The sequence below is a fragment of the Rhamphochromis sp. 'chilingali' genome (assembly GCF_963969265.1).
Source record: "Rhamphochromis sp. 'chilingali' genome assembly, chromosome: 1".
NCBI lineage: Eukaryota > Metazoa > Chordata > Actinopteri > Cichliformes > Cichlidae > Rhamphochromis > Rhamphochromis sp. 'chilingali'.
In genome coordinates this window covers 14,047,435-14,070,678 of record NC_137929.1, presented here as the reverse complement: position 1 = coordinate 14,070,678, position 23,244 = coordinate 14,047,435, and the positions used below count along the sequence as shown (strand labels likewise).

General features: G+C 39.8%; 1 protein-coding gene and 2 long non-coding RNA genes across 6 annotated transcripts in view; 2 read left to right on the top strand and 1 right to left on the bottom strand.

Annotated features, from left to right (window-relative positions):
* The window catches only part of LOC308393807 (uncharacterized protein), an 810,936-nt gene that overhangs the window by 111,375 nt on the left and 676,317 nt on the right, over positions 1-23,244 (top strand). The gene's annotated exons all lie outside the window — the stretch shown is intronic.
* LOC308394552 lies at positions 210-4,089 on the bottom strand. 3 transcript variants are annotated; one of them, XR_013971235.1, is made up of 6 exons: positions 3,969-4,089; positions 2,160-2,918; positions 1,512-1,673; positions 1,153-1,260; positions 932-1,047; positions 210-789 (listed from the first exon to the last, which is right to left on the bottom strand). It is a non-coding gene; the product is annotated as an uncharacterized lncRNA (long non-coding RNA). The 3 variants fall into 3 exon arrangements; XR_013971236.1 differs by lacking the exon at positions 3,969-4,089 and having other exon boundaries at positions 2,160-3,039; XR_013971237.1 differs by lacking the exon at positions 3,969-4,089 and having other exon boundaries at positions 1,223-1,260; positions 2,160-3,039.
* Positions 20,815-22,236, top strand: LOC308394580. 2 transcript variants are annotated; one of them, XR_013971242.1, is made up of 4 exons: positions 20,815-20,937; positions 21,029-21,150; positions 21,896-22,027; positions 22,140-22,236. It is a non-coding gene; the product is annotated as an uncharacterized lncRNA (long non-coding RNA). The 2 variants fall into 2 exon arrangements; XR_013971243.1 differs by having other exon boundaries at positions 20,822-21,150.

Sequence of the window (23,244 nt, the reverse complement as noted above, 5' to 3'; positions counted from 1 at the left end):
GATCATTTACAGTGGCACTCTGTCAGGATCATTCTGACTGTAAGATCACTGTATTAATCTGAATCCTTCTGAAATGTGCTGTGAATGAATGCTGATGCAACTCACTGTGGGAAAGCTGTTAATAAAAGGAATCTGTGACACATGCAACACATTCACAGAGGAAGACGACACAAAGGGAGGACACGCAGAGGCTGTGTTGAAGTCAGAAATCCAAATCTTTATTAAAAAACAGGCGGCGGTAACAAACAGGAAGACAAGCAGTCCATCAAACAGTCTACAGGGTCAAACATTCAGAGAATTCAAACAGCAGTAAAAAATAACTGGACACTGAAAAACTTAAAGCAATGTGTGACGCAATAGAAGGAAGCAGCGCAGTATATTCACTGAATTATCATCAATTACAAAAGAGAAAAACGACGATTTCTAAGGATTATTTTCTTAAATGCAGTTAGAGTGTGGCTGGTAAAGATGGAAACATACAGAATGTAAACTGTGTGAGTTTGGTGAACTTTGTTAGTAACAAATGAGGTAAAAAACAAAACAGAGAAAACACAGAAAGAGGCTCTCAGTATTCATTAATAATTAGAAAGAAACATTCTGGTCGTGGATTTTTACAGTCTTAGTTCCGCTCGCTGTCATCATTATAATCATCATGATCAATGGCGAGGTCCTGAGGTGGGCGGGGCTGTCTCTGGTGATGTCACCATGAAGGAACAGCATCTGGCACATGTTGCTGAAACATCTCAGTACACTGGTGTAGTTTCCTCTCCAGCTGTTGGACATTTGACACTTCAACATTAAGGGGAAGAAGAAGAAACAGTGTTAGGTCAGGTGACCACATGGTTTCTAAAGTAACTGACAGGAAGTAACCAGGCCGTTAGAAATGGATGGCATGTGTTTAGAGTTACTGGAGTTGGGTAACTGTACTTACCAAAAGCAGAAGCACACAGATGAAGGATCAGATGCTGAATGTTGCAGGAACATGCTCATGTGTGGTGGTCATTCAGTGCTGCAGGTTAGACAGTCCAAGACTGATATGCTGCCCATCTGAGAGTTTGAAAACACACATGCAAAGATTTATTTTGTGTTACAGTCAAAGTTGGATGTTCATTTCTGTCCTTTAAAAATGTTTGTGTATTTGAAAGCACTAACATTTAAGGATGACTCTGATCGTCTCCTTTAAAGGGGAGACAAGTGTATCCACTGATCTACGTCACTTTACCTGGATGATGACTCCTCCCCCCTCACTCAGAAACACTCCTAATATAACCAAGCAAATAAATAATATTGAAGATTTACTTACATCATTACAAAAACAGCAAAAACATCTCCCTTTGATTCTATTTCTCCATTCCTGCTGAACATCAGGCAACAAATATCTCAATAAATCACAGTAAAATGTAAAGCACATGTTTTCTCTGCTTTGTCTAACCTCTGCAGAGCCTCTGTCAAGAAAAACATATCTGTAAGCATAAAACAAATATACATTCATAACACGTCACTGGACAAACCTCGGTCAGCTGATTTCCTCTGTGCAGTGCAGACGAGCATCAGTCAGCGAGTCACGGTGGTGAGATGGACTGGTGTCCTTTGTGACTCTGCTGGTTCTTCTGAGGAAACACCACCGTCTCTCCACACCGTCACCATCTGTGAGCACAAACTGCTGCTCTGCTCTGCCAGCATGTAGGAATCACATATCACACACACAGGGGTGAAGAAACATCAGAGCTCAACTTTGGATACTTTAGATCTAAACAGATAAAACTAGCTCTTAGCTTCAACAATCAGTGAACAGACAAACAATGATACCAAACTGATTCTGTATGAATACAATATGGTATTTTCAATACAGCTGTCAAATTAATTTATTAACACTAATACAGATATATGTATATATGTATATATTTTTTGATAAATTAGTTTGCTAAATTATAAGAATTTTTTTTTTTCATTTAACCATTTCAACTGAAAGAAATTAAATATTGAACAAAAATATATTGTCACATTCTGAGCATGTTCAGCATGCTGACAGACTTGAAGTTGCTACAGATTTTAAGAAGTGATAATTATAGGGAAGAAACTTCTCTTTTTCATCCGTTTAATCAAACATTTGATGCCTCAGCTGTCTCAGTCTATAGCGATCTGCAACTACAACTAACCTGAGGCTTGCATTTGGCTGCAGGTGCCCCTGTACATCCTTCTCAGCATGTGGGTACCATTTAATCCCACTTCTTCCTGAGCTTTGCTTCATCACAAGACCAAAGGTGGAATCCCGTGTCACAGTCTTATCATCATCCAGAAGAAACATTTGAAGAAACATCATGGAGAAGAAACATTTACGCGCCTCCTGGTTTTGTTTTCTGATCCTGCAAAAAGACTGAGGACAACAAAGCCCAGAGAACACGAGATACACAACATCCAACATTCAGACTCAACAGCCTCCATAAATGAAGAGCACCAGGTTGGTTCAGTTATAGCAGATATGAGCATACTTCACATTACTGGGTATGAATAATAATGAGGAGGCAAACTTTGAAGATGCAGAGCATGATGTCCCATCATCAGACTGTAAACAAACATCCACCAGGCTTCTTTGTTGCCAAAATTGATGATTCTCCCATCAGGGATCAGTAGCGTGTATTAACCTGTGGTATAAGCAGCAGTCACTGAAATATTACTGTTTCAGATAAGAAATCTAGCACATAAAAGCCAGGGTGGGAGGGATCTCTGCAAACTGACTTAGCTCTGCAAGTGTGAAGCTCAACAAAAATCTGACTCTCCAGTCACTGACAAACAAAAACTGCAGCTGGGAGATAGAAAACGCTGTCTGGGTCCTGCTGGATGTTGCTGGTCAGAGTCCCACATTAGCAGAGTGCTTCTTGGTCCCACTGACCCATGTGGACAGCGACTGTGGAGAACTGTTCTGGAAAACAGAGAAGAGAATTAAAATAACAAAAAGCCAAACAGGATTTCCACAAAGACTCTCTTGGAATCAGCAATCAAAAAATCACTGGTTCATATTTCAATTAAATATGAACAGGTTCCTCAAATGTTCAGATCTGATTTAATTTAACTTCCTTCACACAGCACATTCGTCCAGGCTGACAGGTAAACATAGAATTAATCTCAGGTAACATGACTCATAGTAGAGATTCAGTAAGAAAGATTGCAGGCTCTAATATTATTACCACACAATCCAAGGACACACCCACAGCTCAGATTTGTAGAACTATTTAAACAAATGTCTTCTGAATATTCAATTCAGGTTCACAGTGGGAGGGGGGGGGGGGGGGGGGTGTCGTGGAATTTTTTTAATAAAGTCTGCAACACAGAAAGAGCTGTGATCAAGCTTTTTATTACTGCACCAACACACATCAAACATCACAGTTCAGTCATGTCAGCGCTGCCACAGAAGTGGTGCTCCTGCTCCTTTATGCATTCCAAGGAAGAGGGAGGAAGTTACAAACTGATCCTACCACACTTCACGTGTCTCGCTATGAAACCTAACGCATCAATGGTTATGCTGTTTTGTGCCCTTGGCCTTATCAGCACCTGTAAAGGGAGTTGTTTTCTCAAACTGCTGACGCTGAAGTAAGTTCATCTAGTTTTAGAAACTTTCACTGAACAGTAACAGTGTCACAACTAAGCATATGCATAAGCACTTAAATACTTTAAATGAGAATAACAGAAAATTTCTATTACAGAGGCTAGAGCCTGTCCCAGTAGTCATAGGTAGAGCACACCTGGACAGGTCACCAGTCTGTCAGAGGACTAACACAGAGACAGACATCAGAGTAACAAATCTATTTAAAATTAATGTAAGTTTGCTGCAGCTGTATGTATGAATCATGTGTTTCTGTGCTCACAGTCCACCTCTCAGGAACCTGCAGTTCATTTTTAGTCAACTTTAAACAGACCTCACAAAAGGCTGATGTGGCTGGATCAGTAGTCTGATTTAAGTACGATACCTTTGGCCAGGGATTAATCTGGTGCATCGCTTCACTGCAGTCTTACGTATTTTCCCCACACCTGAATAAAAAATACTGATATATACAAATAACAGCTTCAGCTGATGCAGCCTGACTCAATCCTAGATGTTCAGCACACAGAGACACAGAGGTGCCGTTTAAAGTTTAGTGATAACCTGAGTCACTGATCATTTGCAGTATTACAGAGTCTGGCAGTCTTTGCATGATGTCCACGTCACTGTGAGTTTCTAGCTGACTCTCAGGTGTGACAGGTGTGCCAGCAGGAAAGAGTAACAATAACCTGCATCCTGAGGTTTGTCATGCAGGATTAAAGCAGCCAGGCTTTGTTCACACAGCTAGGATTGTATTTTACACTGACCCTGGGTCAGTATAAGTATCATACAGTTTAAACGAAGCACTGAAACTTGCACATATTTATTACAGATGCACTGAAGCTAATCGAGATATTTGCTGTCAGTCTGTGGCTGCGATTAAACACTTTACTGGAAACTTTATTAACTAGTAACTTCATCAGTCATGACAGAAGCTAATATTTCTGTGCTAACATCGTTTAAACAGTAACAGCTTTCCTCCAATATAAGCTAACGTTTACACCGTAACTTTAAGCTAGCACCATAAAGACGGTAAAACACGTAATAACATCTACAAATGCATCTTAAAGCTGTTATATTAGCACTCGGTGTATTACTAACATAACCACATTAACATTACTGACACTCGCTGACTTTTAATAGTCATTCTATAAATGCTGTCCGTTTAAATGGTCTTACCTGGTGGTCCATATGGTCCATAAGTGAAGCAGAGGGAGCCTGACCATGCGTCACACGTTTGACGAGTTGGGAGTGAGAACGTGTTGGGCTATAAGGAACACACTCACTTCCTGAGCCCTGGGCAATAAGAGACGTTTTGTGTTTTATGATTTATTGATATGTTTGATCCTTTCTGACCTGCGTTAATGAAGCAGTCATTAGAGCACCATGTCCGCTAGAATAGTTCTGTAGTTTGATGCTTGAGTCGTTGCAGACTTGTTGAAACTCCCTCACCCGTCAAAGCAGCGTCTTTGTTATTCGCGTCCAGCAGATGGCAGTGTTTCACTGTCTGACGGCTGTCTGAAGCTTCAGCTGGATTATCCGTTTGCTATGTTTGCCATGTTACAGTGGGGAGGAAAAACTCCTTTTTAACAGGAATATCTAGACATGAGTGATTACTGCAGTGGGGCACTATCTGTGCTATCTATAAGAAATGTTAGCAACAATAAAACTCTGAGGATCAGGGCTCCATTTCACTCCAGTGTTCAGTGGCATTTTAAAAGAGTGAATACCGACGCTGAATGTCTTTGTAAAGCAAAAGCACTTTGTTAGCCTTTACAGAGCAAAGCTATGGATCAATGTGCAGTGAAGAAAAATCGAGGTGGCCAGTCTGTCCTTTCCTAACCAATCACAGAGCTCCTTACATTGCACCATGTGGCTAATTTGCGTTTTACTGATATTGCTGGGCTGCTGTCAATCATTTTGTCTTTATATTACAACAGAACATTGACCTTTAACCTGTTTAATTCATACTGAGTATTTAAAAAAATGTATTGTCATAATAAATTGTGCCTCACTGAAACACCATTTTGCATTAGCCTCTATCACCTGACTTGTCACTGATGATATCACTGCATGAGCAGGCGAGCGGTAGCGGCGGGGGGGTGTAGGTGAAGCTCGTGAAGAACAAAATTCTGTACGAGCGGACGCAGTGAGTCCAATAACCAGGGGTAACTGGAAATAAGGTGTTGTAGGTTGGCTTCCACAGTGTAAAGAGACACTTCTCCCTCATGCTCTAACAGCTGGTAAATCAATTTAGAAGCAGAGTCGATAACGGCCTCCTGAAGCTCCCTAGGTGGGGTGACTGCCGCTGGATCCATATCTGGCTGGTCCGTACTGTCACGGCGGGTGAGGAGAGCCGTGTGAAAATAATAAATGAGGATCCAATCGCAGGCAGTAGTGGAGAAGTGAAGGTGGTTTATTGAACACAAAAATAAATATGGACAAACAGCAAATGGAGCACGAACTAAACTAGACTGGAAACAACTAAACTACAGAGCACAAACACATGGGTGAGACATGGTGGATACACAGACGGACCAGCAACTACAATGACAGAGGACACGACTTAAATACACAGAGAAACACAGGGGAATTACACACAGGTGGTGGACACAGCTGGGAATAATCACCAAGACGAGACAGAGGTCAAACTGAACACACTCACATGAGACGCAGACCTTCACAATAAAACAGGAACAAGAAACCATCACACTAAGACGCAGACTCGACATAGAGAGAGACAGAAAATGACACATGGAACTAAACTAAACCTGCAAAAACATGACAACTCAAAATACTGGGTCAAACTGACCCAGAACCGTGACAGACTTTCTATAATGTTTTGCTTGAGCATGTCCTGCTTTTCTGTAATGTTATTTCTACAGCCTCTTATTTCTAACCTCTTGTGTACCTCTTTTCAACCACTGGGAGGCGCTACAGCTTCATTCCTTTCACACTAAGGCAGCGGTAGGGAACTCCAGGCCTCGAGGGCCGGTGTCCCTGCAGGTTTTAGACGTTCCCTACCCCTGCACTAAGGCCTTTGAAATCTTCATTAACACTGAGCTTGAAATTTCTATCAGTCGAATGCAAAGGAGTCCTGTGGTTGTAGGACAGAGGTAGGGAACGTTAATCTGCCATCATTTAGATTATATGACAACAACCTTCAAATCTGAAGTCTCAGAAATCTGCTTCATGTACAAGTTCCTCCAATAATCAGGGCTAATATCACCAAATTGTACATAAACAGACTTTTACATGTTAAATATTTCTCAAATATGGGGAAAAAAACAATATAAAATACTATATTATTAACAAAATATCTTAAGATACAGCTACAAATTGCTTGAAACATTTGCAATGAAATATATAAAACAGCTTTATTGTCAGTGAGGACAAAGTTATAGTGATGCTGTGCTGGAGTGTTCAAAAGAAGACAGAGACATGAAGTATAAATATTGTATAATATTAAATATAAGAAAGAACAAAGTTATAAAAACATTAATAATTGAAATCTGCAACAATATTCACATAAAGTGTAAAATACAGAGTTAACTGTTTAATAGGTAAAGTTTAGGTCTTGCAGTCGAACAATGATCCCAAACACAGCAGCAAATCTACAGCAGAATAGCTGAAAAGCAAAGTCCAGACCTCAACCTGGGACATTCAGAGAGCTGTGCTTAAATAAATGCCCACAAAGCTCAAAGAACTGAAGCAACGTTGTAATGAAGAGTGGGCCAACATTCCTCCACAACAATATGAGAGACTGATAAAGTCAAGCAGAAAACAATTAGCTCACATTTGTGCTGCTAGAAGTGTTTCTAGTTATTCACAGGACTGTAGTTTGAATTTAAAGAAATGTGAAAGTGCACTGAAATTAACATAAAGTTATTGCAATTTTTAAAAAAAATCAAGAAATCTAAGAGGAAGAAACAATGTAAACCACACAATTGTTTTCCTTATATTCTCCACACGGCAATGCACATAACAGACATAAAATATTTGCATTTATCAATAGAAAATATACAATTTTTCCATAGTCATAGCCAGGCCCGATTACTGCCAAACCTGTGCTGAATCAATCACTTAAACAGGACCTGTCTGACAAAGTAGAGTAGACCAAAAGATCCTCAAAAACTACACATCATGGCGCAATCCAAGGAAATTCAGAAGCAAATAAGAAACAAAGTAATTGAGATCTCTCAGTCTGGAGATGCAACGTCAAGATGAACAGAATCCAGTTTCTGGGATCCTGAAGGAGAATGTCTGGCCATCTGTTCACGACCACAAGCTGAAGTGCACTTGATCCAAAGCACACCAACAAGTCCACCTCTAAGCAGCTTAAGTAAAACAAAATAAAGACTTTGGAATGGCTTAGCCAAAGTTCATACGTGAATCTGATTGAGGTGCTGTGACCTTGGAAAGGTGGTTCATACTCAAAAACCCTCCAGTGTGGCTGAATTACAACAATTTTGCAAAGATGAGTGGGCAGAAATTCTTCCAGCACCTCGTAAAGGACTCATTGCCAGTTATCCCAAACGCTTTATTGCAGATGTTTCTACTCAGGGTGGCCCAACCAGTTATTAGGTTTAGGGGGCAATCACTTTTTCCACACAGGGCCATAATAATGGCCGCCTTAATAATAAATGCCTTGATTTAGGAACTACTTTTAATGTTTACTTGTGCTATTTTGCAAAAAATAAAATCTCTGCAAAAACATCAAAACTGCTGACCGTCTGACCTCAATATGAAATTATTAATCTTTTGACCAAAAACATTTAGATTTGTAAAAATAAAGAAACCATAGAGGAACAAACAATGTTGTTTGCTACGTTCTAACATGGCAATCTAAATAACAGTAATGCAAACATATATATTTATCAATAAAAACAGATCGCCTTTTCACTGTTACAAAAGTCAAGTACATCAATGTTTGTTCAGCTTTCATAAATGTAAGTTTGTAAGTACATAGTACATTTTTTGGTCCAACTTCTTTTAATACATGCAACACATTTCAGAACATTTGGGACAGAGACAACAAAAGACTGGAAATACTTCGTAAAAATCTGGTGAAACACTTTAAAGCCAGTGGGATTAAATGGGAAACATAAAATTTAATACTAGACAAAGACCGATTGAATCATGAAGCAAAGAATTAATAACTAAATCACAAGTAGAAAATGTTATGCAGATATTATTGGATAGATTTTGGTGTAGAAAAAAATGACAAGAAATGAAAAATGAAAGTTATCTGGTCTTTTTCTTTAAAGAGTAGCCTACTGCAGAGCAGCAACACTGACAAAGACCATCATCACCAATACTGCAGCTAATACAATGATCCAGGAGGAAACTTGAAAAAGCAGGAAAAATGTGACACTGATCAAAATGAATACATCAATTATTGATCAAAGAGAAAATGCATACTAGCACAATGCATTGTTATTGCATCTCAGTTTCTCACCATCACTGATAATCTGACGTCTGCTGGACCTCAGGAATCGTCTCCATCACCTCTCTGTGAGGAGCAGAGAGCACTCATGCTGCACATCCCACCTGTGTGCTGTGTTTACGTGAACCTGAGAGCACAGCTGTAGTGGTGACAGTGAATGTAGCGTTGGTGTTGGACACACTGACAGTGTTGTACTGTGAGAAGCTGAGGTCTTGTTGTGAGAGTGTTACAGTGGGAGCAGGTCGACCAGTGGCTGAACAGGAAACAACCCACTCTTCAGCAGAGTTTGACTCTCTGACATCAACAGCAGGTTCATGCAGCTCTGTGAAGGATCAGGAGATATTGCAAGGAATATGTTGTTGAAAGGAAATCAGTTTCTAGCACATTTAAACACATTAATGCAAAAGTTCTTACCATAGACTTGGAAGCAGGTTCTACCAGTGAAGGAGCCTTCAGGATAAGTGTTAAACAGACAGTGATAGCATCCTTCATCCTGCTCCGTCACATTCCTGATGACTATGGAGCAGTTCTGTAGTCCAGTGTATTTAAACTTGACTTTATCGTTAAAGCCATCATTCACTCTCTGACCATAGTACTTGCTGTAGGTGGCAACATTTGTCTCCACATCACGTGAGATTTTCTGCCATGTGACCTGAAGGACGTCTTTAGTGTCCAAGAGCTGACAGCTGAATTCAGCATCTTCTCCCACTGCTGCCAGCACAGTCTGCTGTGTTTGGACCACTGCTGTTAGAGCTGCATGGAGAATAACATGAGTTAGAGATGTGGAACTGAGAGGTATTGATGGGAAGGATTAAACAATCATTCGGGTCATGGAGTAGTCTGTGTTTTAGGCTCAAACAAATTGACATATGGGTACCACTTAAATGTGATGTAGACTATAAATATAAACCTGACACTCATTGTTTCATACTGTATGTTTCAGGGACATTTTCTTTCATCTATAAAAAAAAGTAAGACAATTCAGTTAGCTACCAACTAAACAAAGAAAGTCAGATAGATGTACAGATCGTGTCTATATTGGTTCTGTTGGTCCATGACCAATTCTGGAGGTCTGTACTGCATTTGAACTTTTCCAACAATTTGGAGGTCCAACCATGATTTAAGCTGGACATCAATATGGCGTTCAACATTAGAACCTTGGACTTGATGTATATTTGTTGGACATCATGTAGATATCTATGACAAGTGCAGGGAATTTAAAGGTTTAATTGAGGTCATATTTTTTATTTACAAAATATCAATATTGGGGCTACAAAACAATCCCTTCAGTGGACCAAAAATGAATTATAAAACCCATCACTTCAACATAACCAATACCAGGACTGGTATTGACTGGTAACTCGTGCTACTGTAGAAATTCCCATTGATTTTCTACATTTTCCCAGAGGCCTCCCCTTCTGTGGATTACTAGTATGTCATTTATTAATTTGTGCCTCAATTATTTCAGATCAGTTATTTCACTGGGGAAGCCCTATATTGCCCACTTCCTAATTTCAGCACAGTTTGATCTTTCTCTTTAGCATGTATGTAACTTTGGTTTGTTGAGATTTTGGCATTACTTCTGTCATAAACATTCTCTCTCAGACATAACTGACTAAGATTTCTGTGGTTACCCAGAACATTTTAATAGACTTTTTGTAATCAATCAGGTCTTCAACCCCTTCTTTTTAAAATAGTGTATAAACCGTATGTATGTGTGAAAGACTGTTAATGTTTTGATAAATTGTTTATTTTAGAACAATTGGTGAGTGTGTTTAGCCACTTCACACTACTACACTTTGCTCTAAACTACATGCCTTCTCTGAACAGTATATATGTGAATGGACTGACGGATCTTTTCATTTCAAATGTTAAATAATTGTCAGTAAACTACTTATGACCTGAACTCCATCTCTGTCTAATGGAAATGAGTGCCTTCTTGTTTTTAACTACATTGGGGTTGTGAAACGTCTTTTACATTGTAGGCCACATACAACCCAATTTTTGTTAATTTACCAACCATACATACATAACACACAAACATGTGGTTTATCTATTGCTTTCATCGTAATATGAATAGGCATGGGGCAACCTTTAACAAAACAGTCTAAAGCTGTTTTCACACAGCTCTCAAAACAGTCTCATTAATCTGAATGATGAACAACTCATGACACAGAAAGTTGATTTTGTTCTTTTTTATTAGGCTGAGTGTTCAGTGGGAGAAACGTTTTGTCACTCATTCAAACAAAATCTAAACTCTTCAGTAATTGTATCTCCCTCTAATTCTGTCTAAAGACAATCTCTTTGTCACTTCAGAGAAAAGTTCTCACATTTTAGGATCAATTTTTAATTATTACGAGTGGAGGTTCTTGTTTTCTTTTTTTTTTCTCTTGTCACAATAAATAACTTTAAAAAACAAAAACAACAATACGGAATAAAACTTACCTTTTGAAAAGGCCATAAAAAGAAAAAACAAACACAGAATCCCACAGTCTGACATGGTGCACGTCTCTGTGTCCCCACTGGCTATTGTACCACATATTGAAACAACGTCGTACAATAGCCAAATTATTGAAAACTCAAATGTCCCCGAAGGAAGGAAGAATCTCCCTTCCTTGTGGGACATTCCAAGGCATGTTAGAATGATCAACTGTACCAAGTAAAGTACAAAAACTTCCCAGTGCAGAGTTTCATCAGTGTTTTAATCAGCAAACTCAATCATTTTTTTCTGCATTTTGAAAATTCAGTAAAGCTGTAGGTGTCAACATTTGTCTCCACATCTTGTAAGATTTTCTGTCATGTGACCTGAAGGATGTATTTAGTCTCCGAGAGCTGACAGCTGAATTCAGCATCTTCTCCCACTGCAGCCAGCACAGTCTGCTGTGCTTGTATCACTGTTGTTAGAGCTGCACAAACAAAATAAGAGGCTTTCATAGTCCGTGTTTTATGTTTCATTTAAAAAAAAAAACAACAACTACATAACAGAATTCACTGAGGTACATACTGAACTTACAGGACAGAAACAAAGTACCAATCCTATTGCAGTAGTATATCTCCAGTAACAATACCAGCATTGGTATCAATACTATTGATAACTGCATCAATCTGCCCACATCTAACTCGTGCTATTGAAGAAATTCCCTGTGAACTTATACATTTTCTCAGAAGCCTTCCCTCCGCGCATTACTGGTATGTTATTTATTATTTTGTGCTCCAAGTTCAGTTATTTCACTGGGGAAGCCCCGTAATGCCCACTTCTTCATTTCAGTACTGTTTGATCTTTCCCTTTAACATGTATGTAACTTTGGCTTGTTGAGATTTTAGCATTACTTCTGTCACCAACATTTTAATGCTATCTTTACTCTGTTATAATCATCTCTCTATCTCAGGCATAACTGACTGAGATTTCTTTGGAAAAGTTCTCACATTTATGACCTTTTTAGGAGCTTCTTGTTTTGTTTTGTTTTCCTGTCACAATAAATAACTTAAAAAACCAAAAATGACAATATGGAATAAAACTTACCTTTTGAAGAGGCCATTAGAAAAACTAACAAATGTATAATCCCACAGTCTGACATGTTGCACCATTTGCCATGTCTGTCCCCTCACTGGCTATTATACAATGCATAGTGTTAGATTATAATATTATTTTATGCCATGTTATACCCCTAAGTAAAGATTGTGACTTATTAGGTAGTTTTAGTTGGCATTATTTTCCTGAATTAGAAGAAGCTGATAACTATTGCATTAGTTAAACTGATTTGCATTACATTAGACTGCTGATTTATTGTGGATGAATGATATTGTTTTATGATGTTATAAGAAATACTGTTCGCAGAAAGTCATCGCCTTATTTGTCTGATTAGAAGAGAGCATGCTGGAGTTTTCTGCCCCATCTCAGCAGGAGCAGATAAACGGGGAGCCAAGGTCGTAGCTTAGGCGCTGTGTGAGAGAAAGCATGTGAATGTTTAGGCTTTTATGATAAGGTGGGGGCACCAGAGGCTATAAGAGTTTGATCAATGCTCCACCAGTTTGAGATCTGAGGCTGTCTGCATACAGTGTCCATCTCCCACGCGTGTGATCATTAAAATCATCGTTTGACTCAACCCGGCCGGACCAGTGTTGTTATTGTGGTTTTTTCTCTTGTCTCCATCCCCAATTTTGAACTCGTAACACTCTGTAACTGTTAGCTAGGCAATTTCACATTTTTGTCTTTTTGTGGAATCAGTGTGTTTGAACAGCACAAATTCTGCCTTTTCTAATTTTGAAAGACTGAACATGATATAAACAAAATAAATCTGATCTGTTCCTCTATAAATCTGGACAAATCTCAGATTCTGAAGTTCTCAGCGCTTACATTTTGTCCTCTCCTACACTTCTGCTGAAAACTGACATGTGATGTGTTTGTACAGCTTCCTCTGTCGGTTTTTAACAAACCAACAAATTATCCAACAGAAGAGTATACCTTTGAGACAATGGTGTAGGTCTACTTTCCAAACTGAGAGGATGGATGAGATGATGGTGCAGGTTTCCAGTCTTAATTCAGTCTTGTTGCCACATTGTGGTCACCTGTCACCTTACTTTTGCTGTGGGAATTATGAAATGATAGCTAGACTTTAGCTTGCCTGTAGTGGCATTAAATGATCCTTTAGAAAATAGTTATAAATGTATTAGTTCCCAACATTGTACATTGCTGAATCATTATTTTTACTGAAAGTCTGTTCAGTTTCCAAACTAAAAGTAAAATTGAGTGTGACTCGCCGGCACATTACAGTGAGACTCTCCAGTTTGATCAGCAGAGAAAAAAGATATCTCAAACAAAATATGACGGAATTTCAAAAACCTTAGTGGATCCCAAAGAGCTTACTAAAATTTAATGTTTGCTTTGATTCCTGCTTTGCTCACTCTTGGCGTTCTCTCCATGAGCTTCATGAGGTCATCACCTGAAATGGTTTCCAACAGTCTTGAAGGAGTTCCCAGAGATGCTGAGCACTTGTTGGTCCTTTGCCTTCACTCTGAGCTCCATCTCATCCCAAACCATCTCCACTGGGTTTAGGTCAGGTGACTGTGGAGGCCAGACCATCTGGTCAGCACTCCATCACGCTCCTTCTTGGTCAAACAGCCCTCACACAGCCTGGAGGTGTGTTTGGTGTCATTGTCTTGCAGCAGGAGGAGCAACCACTGCACCAGCGTAGAGTTTGGTAATCAGTCCAGAGGTCCAGAAACTTCATCCTGATGCCTAATTGCAGTCAGGGTGATGCTGCCAGCCCATAGATGTCTGTGCCTCCCTCCACTGATATGCCTCTTGGGTCATTACTGGCCCACTATCAAACTGGCCACGCAGAACGATGTTACAACTTCTCTGGACCCTTTCATATCTGTCATATGTGTTCAGGGTGAAAAACACAGTCTGCCAGTGGTGGCCTGATAATTCTGGTATTCTATGGCAAATGTCAATCATGCATGGTTCCAGTCAGTGAGTACAGGGCCTGCTAGAGGACATCAGGCCCTCAGGCCACCCTTATAAAATCTGTTTCTGATTGTTTTGTCAGATACAAGTACAGGTTACTGGTCTCTTCTCATACCAGTAGTGACACTGGTATGAGGAGGAAAAATATCAGTGTCCCCCACCTGTAAAACCATCCCATAATGACTGTAAAGAGTCTGTAGGATCTGGTCATGAAACAATCACAAATTAATATTTTTTAGAATAATTTCCAGAGTCATAACACACAGCCAGCAAAACATGGGAAGTAAATTCCAGGAAAATAATGAAACCTTGCATAAAATGCCAGTTAAAGTCCAAAACTCTGTGACCTGACCCCAGCCACAGTGTGGGCTGTGGACTATGTGGAGGTTGAAGTGTGGACCCAGAAGCAGACGCGTGGAAACAAAAGTTTAACCAAAAGCGAACCGTTTATTCAAGGCTGGTGAGCAAAACAAAACAAAAGGCAGGAGCAAACTAAAGGAAAACTAACCAAGACTAAAGTGGGGAAACTAAACACTGGGAACATGGAAAACTTGGACATAACTGTCATGGTGGGGTACACCAGTGTTATGATGAAGTGGACCCAAGTGCAGACAGGGAAGGAGGCAGAGCTTGCCTTTTGAAAAAAAGGCAAGCTGTTTATTTAGGCTATAAACGTGAATACAAAATGAAAGCATCATGAGCAGTGGCAAAAACTAAACTGAAACCAAACTAGGAAAACTAACTGACTGTGACAAAACTGTGATAACTTTGAATCAACTGTGATAAGACCTGAAGGGAGGCAACGCAGACGACCTGACACTGAATAAAGAAAGACAGAGGACTTAAATACAGACAGGAGGTGATCAGGGGAAGTGGAAACACACGGGGGAACAGCTGACTGAAATGAACATAATGATGCCATGGCTAAAGTGAAACTAAACAATGTAGGGACAATGAACAAAAGGAAAGTCACACAATATATACACAGAGGGATGATAAGGGAAGTGGAAACACATGAGGACACAGCAGGGACAAATTAGATGTGATGAGACAGGAGAAAGCAAAACTGAACACACTGAACAGGACACGAGACTTTCCAAATAAAACAGGATACAAACTAAGAGACACGGCTCGACACACAGGGACCGGGGGCGAAACAGACATGAATGAATCACAAGGAGGGGAAACATCAACAAAACACAATGATGTGACTATGGCGACTATGGAGGAAGACCAAATACAGACGGGAAATTATTTTTGATAAAAGTAATATTAATTTGACTAATGGACAGGCAGTGATAAACAGCAAACAAGCTGCTTAGCTTTACAGTCTTTGTTTTATCATCTGCAACTCCTGCAGTGTGGAACAGTCTTGGTATGTCAAACATAAAAACATTTTAGATACCGCTTCATCAGGTTACATATATATACCGTATTTCTTCATCAGAGAATCTATAATGTATTAAACTAAAAGTGTACACCTGGTTTAAAGAGTATTAACTAAATAAGAACGTGACAACTTTCAGTCATTAATGTAGCAGAGACAGAGTCTGACTAAAGGGACATCACAGTGAGACCTGTTTGATCTGCAGACACAGTCTCTCTCTACTAAGAGTGTGTTTGACTTTAATTTTCACACAAATGATTCAGCTCCTCTAAACCCTCCAACAAACATTTACAAATGCTTAGAAACATTTTGTGTTTCTAATTACTAATGTTCCCCAGCCCCAGCATTCCCACAAATCTGTCTGTTTCCTTTTTTAAGTTTCACTGTCTGTTCTCTAAACTTCGCTGATGCAGCTGGTCGTCTTTGTGTGAATCTGCGTGTGAAGGTAATCGAATCAGTATGTATTTTTTTCTGATAATATCAGCTGTGTGCAGCTTCGCTCCAGCACAAACCATAGCATTGTTCATGATGACAGATATCAACGAGGTTGACTTGTAACACCGCAGTTATGTGAGCCGTCGTTTGTAAGCCTCTTAAACTTTCTTGCACTTTTACACAAAGTTTTATGGTAGTGCTTCTTCTTCTCTGGGGATTTTTGTTCAACAGACTGAAAAAAGCTGTAATATATTTTTGAAATATATTTAAATTGGTATTTAAAGGACTATAGCATATTCTAATTAGATTTATGATACTGTGTTAAGACAGTAAAATTGTGCATGTGTGTGTTTGTGTGTCTGTCTGAATTTTGCTGGTACTGCACTGATTGATGATTGTTGATGATCCACCTGACTAGTATAAGTTACAGGTTTATATAGCAGAACAAATTTGATATCTGTAAAAATATTTTTTAAATTCATGCTTACTAGCTGACACTAAATTTCTAACTGATTTCTCTTCTGGGACACCCACACTGTGTGCAGTTTCATCTCAGCCCACTGTGTGATTGCACATTAAAGGACATTTCTCCCCAAATTCAATAAGCTCAGTGGATTATCATAACAGCGTATCAACAATTCATTTAAGAAATCCTTCTTAGTTATTGTCATGAAAATCTCAGTGGATTCTTGATTTTGCTCGTCTACTCTACAGCCTGGATAGTTTCATTTCAAACTGCTGCTGTGTTTCTGCCAAATTAAAAAAACAGCTCTACTCAAATTCAACAAGGTTCAGTTAATAAGCAATGATTAACAAAAGATTTTGTTCATATTTCATTATATAATTCTGATCCATCAAAAATATTCCTTCTTAGAATAATCCTTTCTCTTATTGAAGATCGATTTATTTTTCTCATTTTGGTCATTCCTATTAACTCAGCCATTTCCTTAATCAATCCCACACCACCGCCCCCAAAACCATGGGAACACAGAGCAAGGAAAGCACAAAGTACACAAGAAGACGGGGACAATAAATACACACTGGATAATGAGACGAGAGGCAACGGGTGAGAGACATGATGCAGGAGAAAACTACAATAGTCACAGGAAGCAACAGTTAAAACAATAAAACAGGAAAACATGGAGAACAAGGGTTAAATTACATAGAGGAGAACAGACTGGACAGGGGAACATGAGATAGATAAATGCAGACGAGACTGAGACACTGATGGGAACAAATCATTAACCAAATGGGGGAAGTAAAACTCAAAGCTAAGTTCACAAGACATGAGACGATAAAAAAGAGGAAATGATACACAGAGACATACGCAGACATGTAGAAAACAGAAAGGAAAATATAAGTGAATGGGAAACATGACAGATGGGGAAATCAGACAATGACAGACAAACAGAGAGACAAGACAGACAAAGGGACATAACTGAAGTACAGAAAGGGATCACAAAAGCAGATATTTAGTGTTACAAAACCAAGAAGACAAACTACAATATGAAAACAGGGTACATGGGATATAGTAAATCCTAAAGCAAACTATTAACCATCCTTATATACAAAGAGCCAAACTAAAACACAAAAGACTCTCAAAAACAAAAAGGCATCGCAAAACCCTGAGGAAAAAAACAGCGATCCTCCATCAGCTTCCGCTTCTCCTTTTCAGGGTCGCGGGGGCACTGGAGCCTATCCCAGCTGTCATAGGGCGAGAGGCGGGGCACACCCTGGACAGGTCGCCAGTCTGTCGCAGGGCCAACACACAGGGATAGACAACGATTCACACTCACATTCACTCGCACATTCACACCTAGTGGCAATTTGGATTATCCAACTAAATATCCCCACAAGCTGCATGTCTTTGGACGGTGGGAGGAAGCCGGAGTACCCGGAGAGAACAGCGATCCTAACAAATAATATTGCAGTGGTTGGAGATGAAACTTTGCGGACATGTAGTAAATGGACTGATTCTTATATAGTGCTTTTCTACTCTCCTGGAGTTTTCAAAGTGCTCTATACAACAGGCCTCATTCACACAAGCACTTCTAAACACAAGTGCAAACTAATCATCAGAGGGCAACTTGGGGTTAGTATCTTGCCCAAGGATATTTGGCATGCAGGCTGGGGAAGCCAAGGTTCGAGCCACCAACCTTCCAATCAGCAGCTGATCTGCTCTACCACCTGAGCCACAGCCACCCACCCATCACAAGTGGGTGAGGCTGGTTCTGATATGGTGCTTTTCTACTCTGAGCATTCAAAGTGCTTCATACAAATGACTCATTCAAGGACTTTTCCTGTGCAGAAGAGTTTTCTATCTTGGGGTTAGTATCTCGTATCAAACAACCAACCTTCCAGTTACTTCGTGACCAGGGGCCTGTTCTTCGTACCTCGCTAAGTAAGTTAGCTGGATTTGATTGTTGACGATTTCGCGTGATCTTGGATCGTTCGGTTCCCCGAAGCTCATCCGGGACTTGCTGTCGTAGCAACAGAGCCGTAAGCGTAAACCTGCTCGGGAGCAGGTTTACTTTATGTAAACAGGATTAGATCACGGCCACGCAGGTATGTCCGCTTCATTTATACGAAAGCAACAGCGATATTTCACCACTGTTTCACCATAAATAAATAACATCAATGTAACTAAAGATAATGCAGCACTTGATCCTTTTATTGATGTCACACAGATACATACAGGTCATTTCCTAAAAAAGGGAAATGTACTATTAACATTCTATTACATGTATGTGATTATTACAGATGTAATTCATATTTCAGAGTAGTAATTGTAAATTACTTCGTGTAATCAAGATGGGAGACCACGGCTATAAAAGCGAAGGTGGATTTGGGAAGTCTGTCGCAGCCATGTCCTGTCCGTATACGCGAGCCACCCATTGCGGAAGGTGCAAGATTGATAAGGAGAGTCCTCAGAATTCAGCGTATATTGCGGGATAGACAGGATCCTTTAGCTCAGCGCGACAGTGTGCTCATAGAGAGATATCGATATTCCCGTGAGGATATTATTCACTTAACCAACTTGTTGACGAGGGGGTGCAGGACCACCACCTGTCTTTTTTTGCTCTGCCCTTTTCTTGGTTGCTGTTATAAACAAACAAACAGATTATTTCAGGGTCTCTTTCCAAGAGACGAAAAGCAATATAAGTGATAAATATTACCATTCTGTGGAATATTCTTATATTTCACTTTTACTTGTTCCCATGTTCTAGTGGGTCCTGTCGTGGCTCTAATGTGTAAGGGGATATAATATAACATATTATAATATAATATAATATAATATTGGATAATATGGTGTGATATGAAATTACTTACGAGTTTAATTTGTCAGCAACTTTCTGCCAGCCCTCTCTCCTTGCTTTTGCAGCCTTTGCAGTGTTCCCTTGCGTTCTGATTAAACTCTGAAACTCCTGAAATCCCTCACTCAAGAGTTCTTGCTCTGCTGCCGAAAAATACCGAGCGCGCTCCTTCGACATTTTCGCCGACCAATCAAAAGGTTGCCGATCAATGTTTCTACTATCGATGCGTAGCCCCTGTTAAGCCACCCAGTGATCTCACATTACTTCATCCAGCTGTACTAATCGTCAACAGCAGGTGTGTTCGGAGAACCGGATTAGCGAGCTCACGGTTAGCGCGATGATTTGGTCTTGGATGTAGTAAGTGACGTACGAAGAACGGGCCCCTGCTCTAACTCCTGAGCTACAGACAGAAGAGGAGTTTGTTAAGAATTTTATGACAACTGTCAAAGTTTTTTTTCTATTGTTTATTAAATGAATCTTATTAAATTTGAGTAGAACGCTCCTTTTATTTATCTGAAACCTTGCAGCTTTTGGTGGTTAAACTGCAAATATATAGAGAAGGTAACCCAGAGGAAGAATGCACAGAGACTTTAAGGTCAGCTATCAAGAATCATTTTTACGCATTTTGATGCAATGTTATGATATTTGATGTTGAAATTGATTAGAAACGACTAATTTCATTTCTACAGAATTTTGCAGTGTGGGTGTCCAAGAAGATGAATTCAGAATTTCATGTCAACTATCATATATGATTGAATACAGAACCTTCATACACCTACCTGAAACCATTTAAATGACATTATTGAGTTCCTTCAAAGTTTCTCCGTTTGAACAGAGTTGTTCTTTAATTTCTCGTGTCTCAAGCAGTTTGAGGTGAAACTATGGATGCATGAAAGAGCAGCTGAGCCAAATGACAACTGAATTTCAACTATAAAAGAGGATTTTCAGAAATATTTTACATTTTTTGAAGTTATTTTAGATTTGAATGAATCATGAATGAAGAAGCATTACCAGAAAAATTAAGAAGAAAAGACAACTTGAGTGAAAAACAAATGACACTGTGGCTTTATTTCTGTTAACTTCCTGAAAACCATGTGTGTTGTTATGTGTGTGATCAGCAAAAAGGGATAAGAAGCAGCACTACCGTAAAACTTAGCGTTGAAGCTCAAGTTTGGCAGATAACGGGTGGCAGGCGTGGCTCACACTTGACCACGGTGTTGGAGAAACTCTGAGCTCCGGGTCTTTATAATCACTCTGCGGAGCTCACAGAGACTGCAGGGAGGACAGGAGGACAGAGCAGACTTTGTGAATTATTTTTTATCTTAGATGTAATATAAATTCAACACAGGCCTCTGAGGAAAAGGATCGTGCTACAAACTTTTGTCTCTTCCAACAGAAAGCAGAGGAGTGGAGTTACTCAGAGACTGACTGGATTAAACACACCAAAGGTTTATATTCCAGTTGGACCGTATCTCTTACCAAGGTCTGCACTACGTATCAGGATTTGATCTTATTCAGGTAAAATCAGGGTTCTTATAGGGGTTTGTTCACAATAGTAACTCATGCAGCCATTTTTCAGTCTCACTGACCAAACTTTTTACAACATGCTGCATTTTTAATAGTAAACTTCTGTTCAGTGCTTTTCCTGTCACACACTCATACATGTGTTTTGTCTGCAGCAGCAGCTGTGTTGTTGTTAGCTTGTATTATCTGTTTAATCTCTTCAACATGGTTTTAGTTTTCTTTGTAAAGTCAGCAGCTCTGTCACTTTTCTCTGATTCCTCTTCTGCTCGACACTCAGCTGACACTCAGTTTCATTTCCACATTCATGAAGTTGTTGTCCAAGCGAATCATAGGCTCCATGATTGGTCAGCAGACTGTGTCCAGGCAGACAGGTTGGATAAGAATAACAGATTTATGTTTGATTACGCCCGTTTCCAATTCAGTTCCAGTCATTCCTGGCCCCAGGAGGTTGATGGGGGTGGGAGATGGGGGGCAGTGGGTTGTAAGCACAATGTAGATGAGTGGAGGCTTAATGTACTTAAACTTCCAGTCACAGTGAATCAGTGTGTGTCAGTGAATGCATCATGTGTGCTTCATGGCTCCATCTAGTGGACTGATAGTAGAAGTAGAGCAGCTGATGGCAGCTTCCTGTGCCTCACACTGCTGTCTGACTGCATTCAGCTGATATTTGGACAGCACACATGATGGAAAGGAGGATTTTGGTTTATGTGCACATGAATGATTTGTGTTTCCTCTGCAGGTGAAGGTAGAAAGTGTGTGTGAGCTGATGTGAATTGAGCAGCATGGATCAGTGTGAGGACAGAGAGGAGGGAGTCCCTCCCTCTAAAAGCACTCTGTGTGGGGAACATGAGAGCCAGACCAAAGCTCAGAGGTGAGATGACCATCTCTAACTGTCCATGACTCTTCTCCATGTCACAGCTCAGCACTCACATCACTGCTCCATCATTATTCACACTCATACCTCTGTGTGTGTTGTTTTAAAGCCCAGAGCTGTGGGGCGTACCAGGCTCAGCTGGACATAACCCTGAAACTAATCCAGAGCCTGGACCTGAACCCAGCTGTGTTTCCTTAAAGAGCAACATGTCGAAGGATATCAGTGTAAACTTTAACAAAAGACTGTTATGTGACAAAGAGTAAGTACATTATTTTTATGAGTTTCAGATTGTTCATCATGTCTTTAATTTAATGTTTCCAGTTTTTCCTTCCTGTCTCATGAAGCTGTGACATTTATTGTTTTTCTTTTAGGATCAATAAGAGGCCAGAATCTCCTGGACCTGAACCCAGCTGTGTTTCCTTAAAGAGCAACGAGTCGAAGGATGCTGTTATAGACTTTAAAGGCTGTTCTTCTGCTGCTGAGAGGTAATGTGTGTCTAGATGTTGTTCCTGACTCTGTATTTCTGAATAAATCCTCATGTTTAATATCAGCTCAGCTCTTTTTCACACATTTCTATGTTGGTATGTGAAGCGGTGTGTGTTGGAGTGTTTCCACAAACACAGCAGTCAGAGTGGAAAGAGTGGATGTTGTAGGAGGTGTTTGTGTAGTGAAGAGGCTGAGTGTCTGTAGGACTCCAGCTGCTCCAGCAGGTGTCTCCTTTGTGCTTTGCTTCAAACACAGTGTAGGGAGGAGCTTCCACTCAGGTGTTTCAGGTGTTGCTGGATGGAGGAGGACAAATAGTTTTTCCCTTCAGTGACACTTCAGCAGCTCAATGTTCTGGGAGATGTTTGTCTTTATGAAGGTTTATGGATTCTTGTTCTTACTTTGGTTAAACTGAGCAATACATTTTCCATCTAACATTTAAAGTAAATTTCCAGGTGAATAAAAGATCTGCAGCTGCAGCCTCTGTGATGTTTCACAGTCTGAAAGTAACAAATTCAACCAGAGTTCAAACAAAGGCTTAATATACGTGTGTGTTTGATATAATGCCAACAAGTACAAACAGGTGTTCTTACAGGTCTTAATCACAGAGCTCTGATAAGTCTGGTGACTTTCACACTCAGCAGTTTTGCTGCCTTTTATTTTATATTGGCCTTTTTAAAGCCCTTCAAAGTCTCCCACATTCATACAGAGCTTTTAACACCAAACTCCTT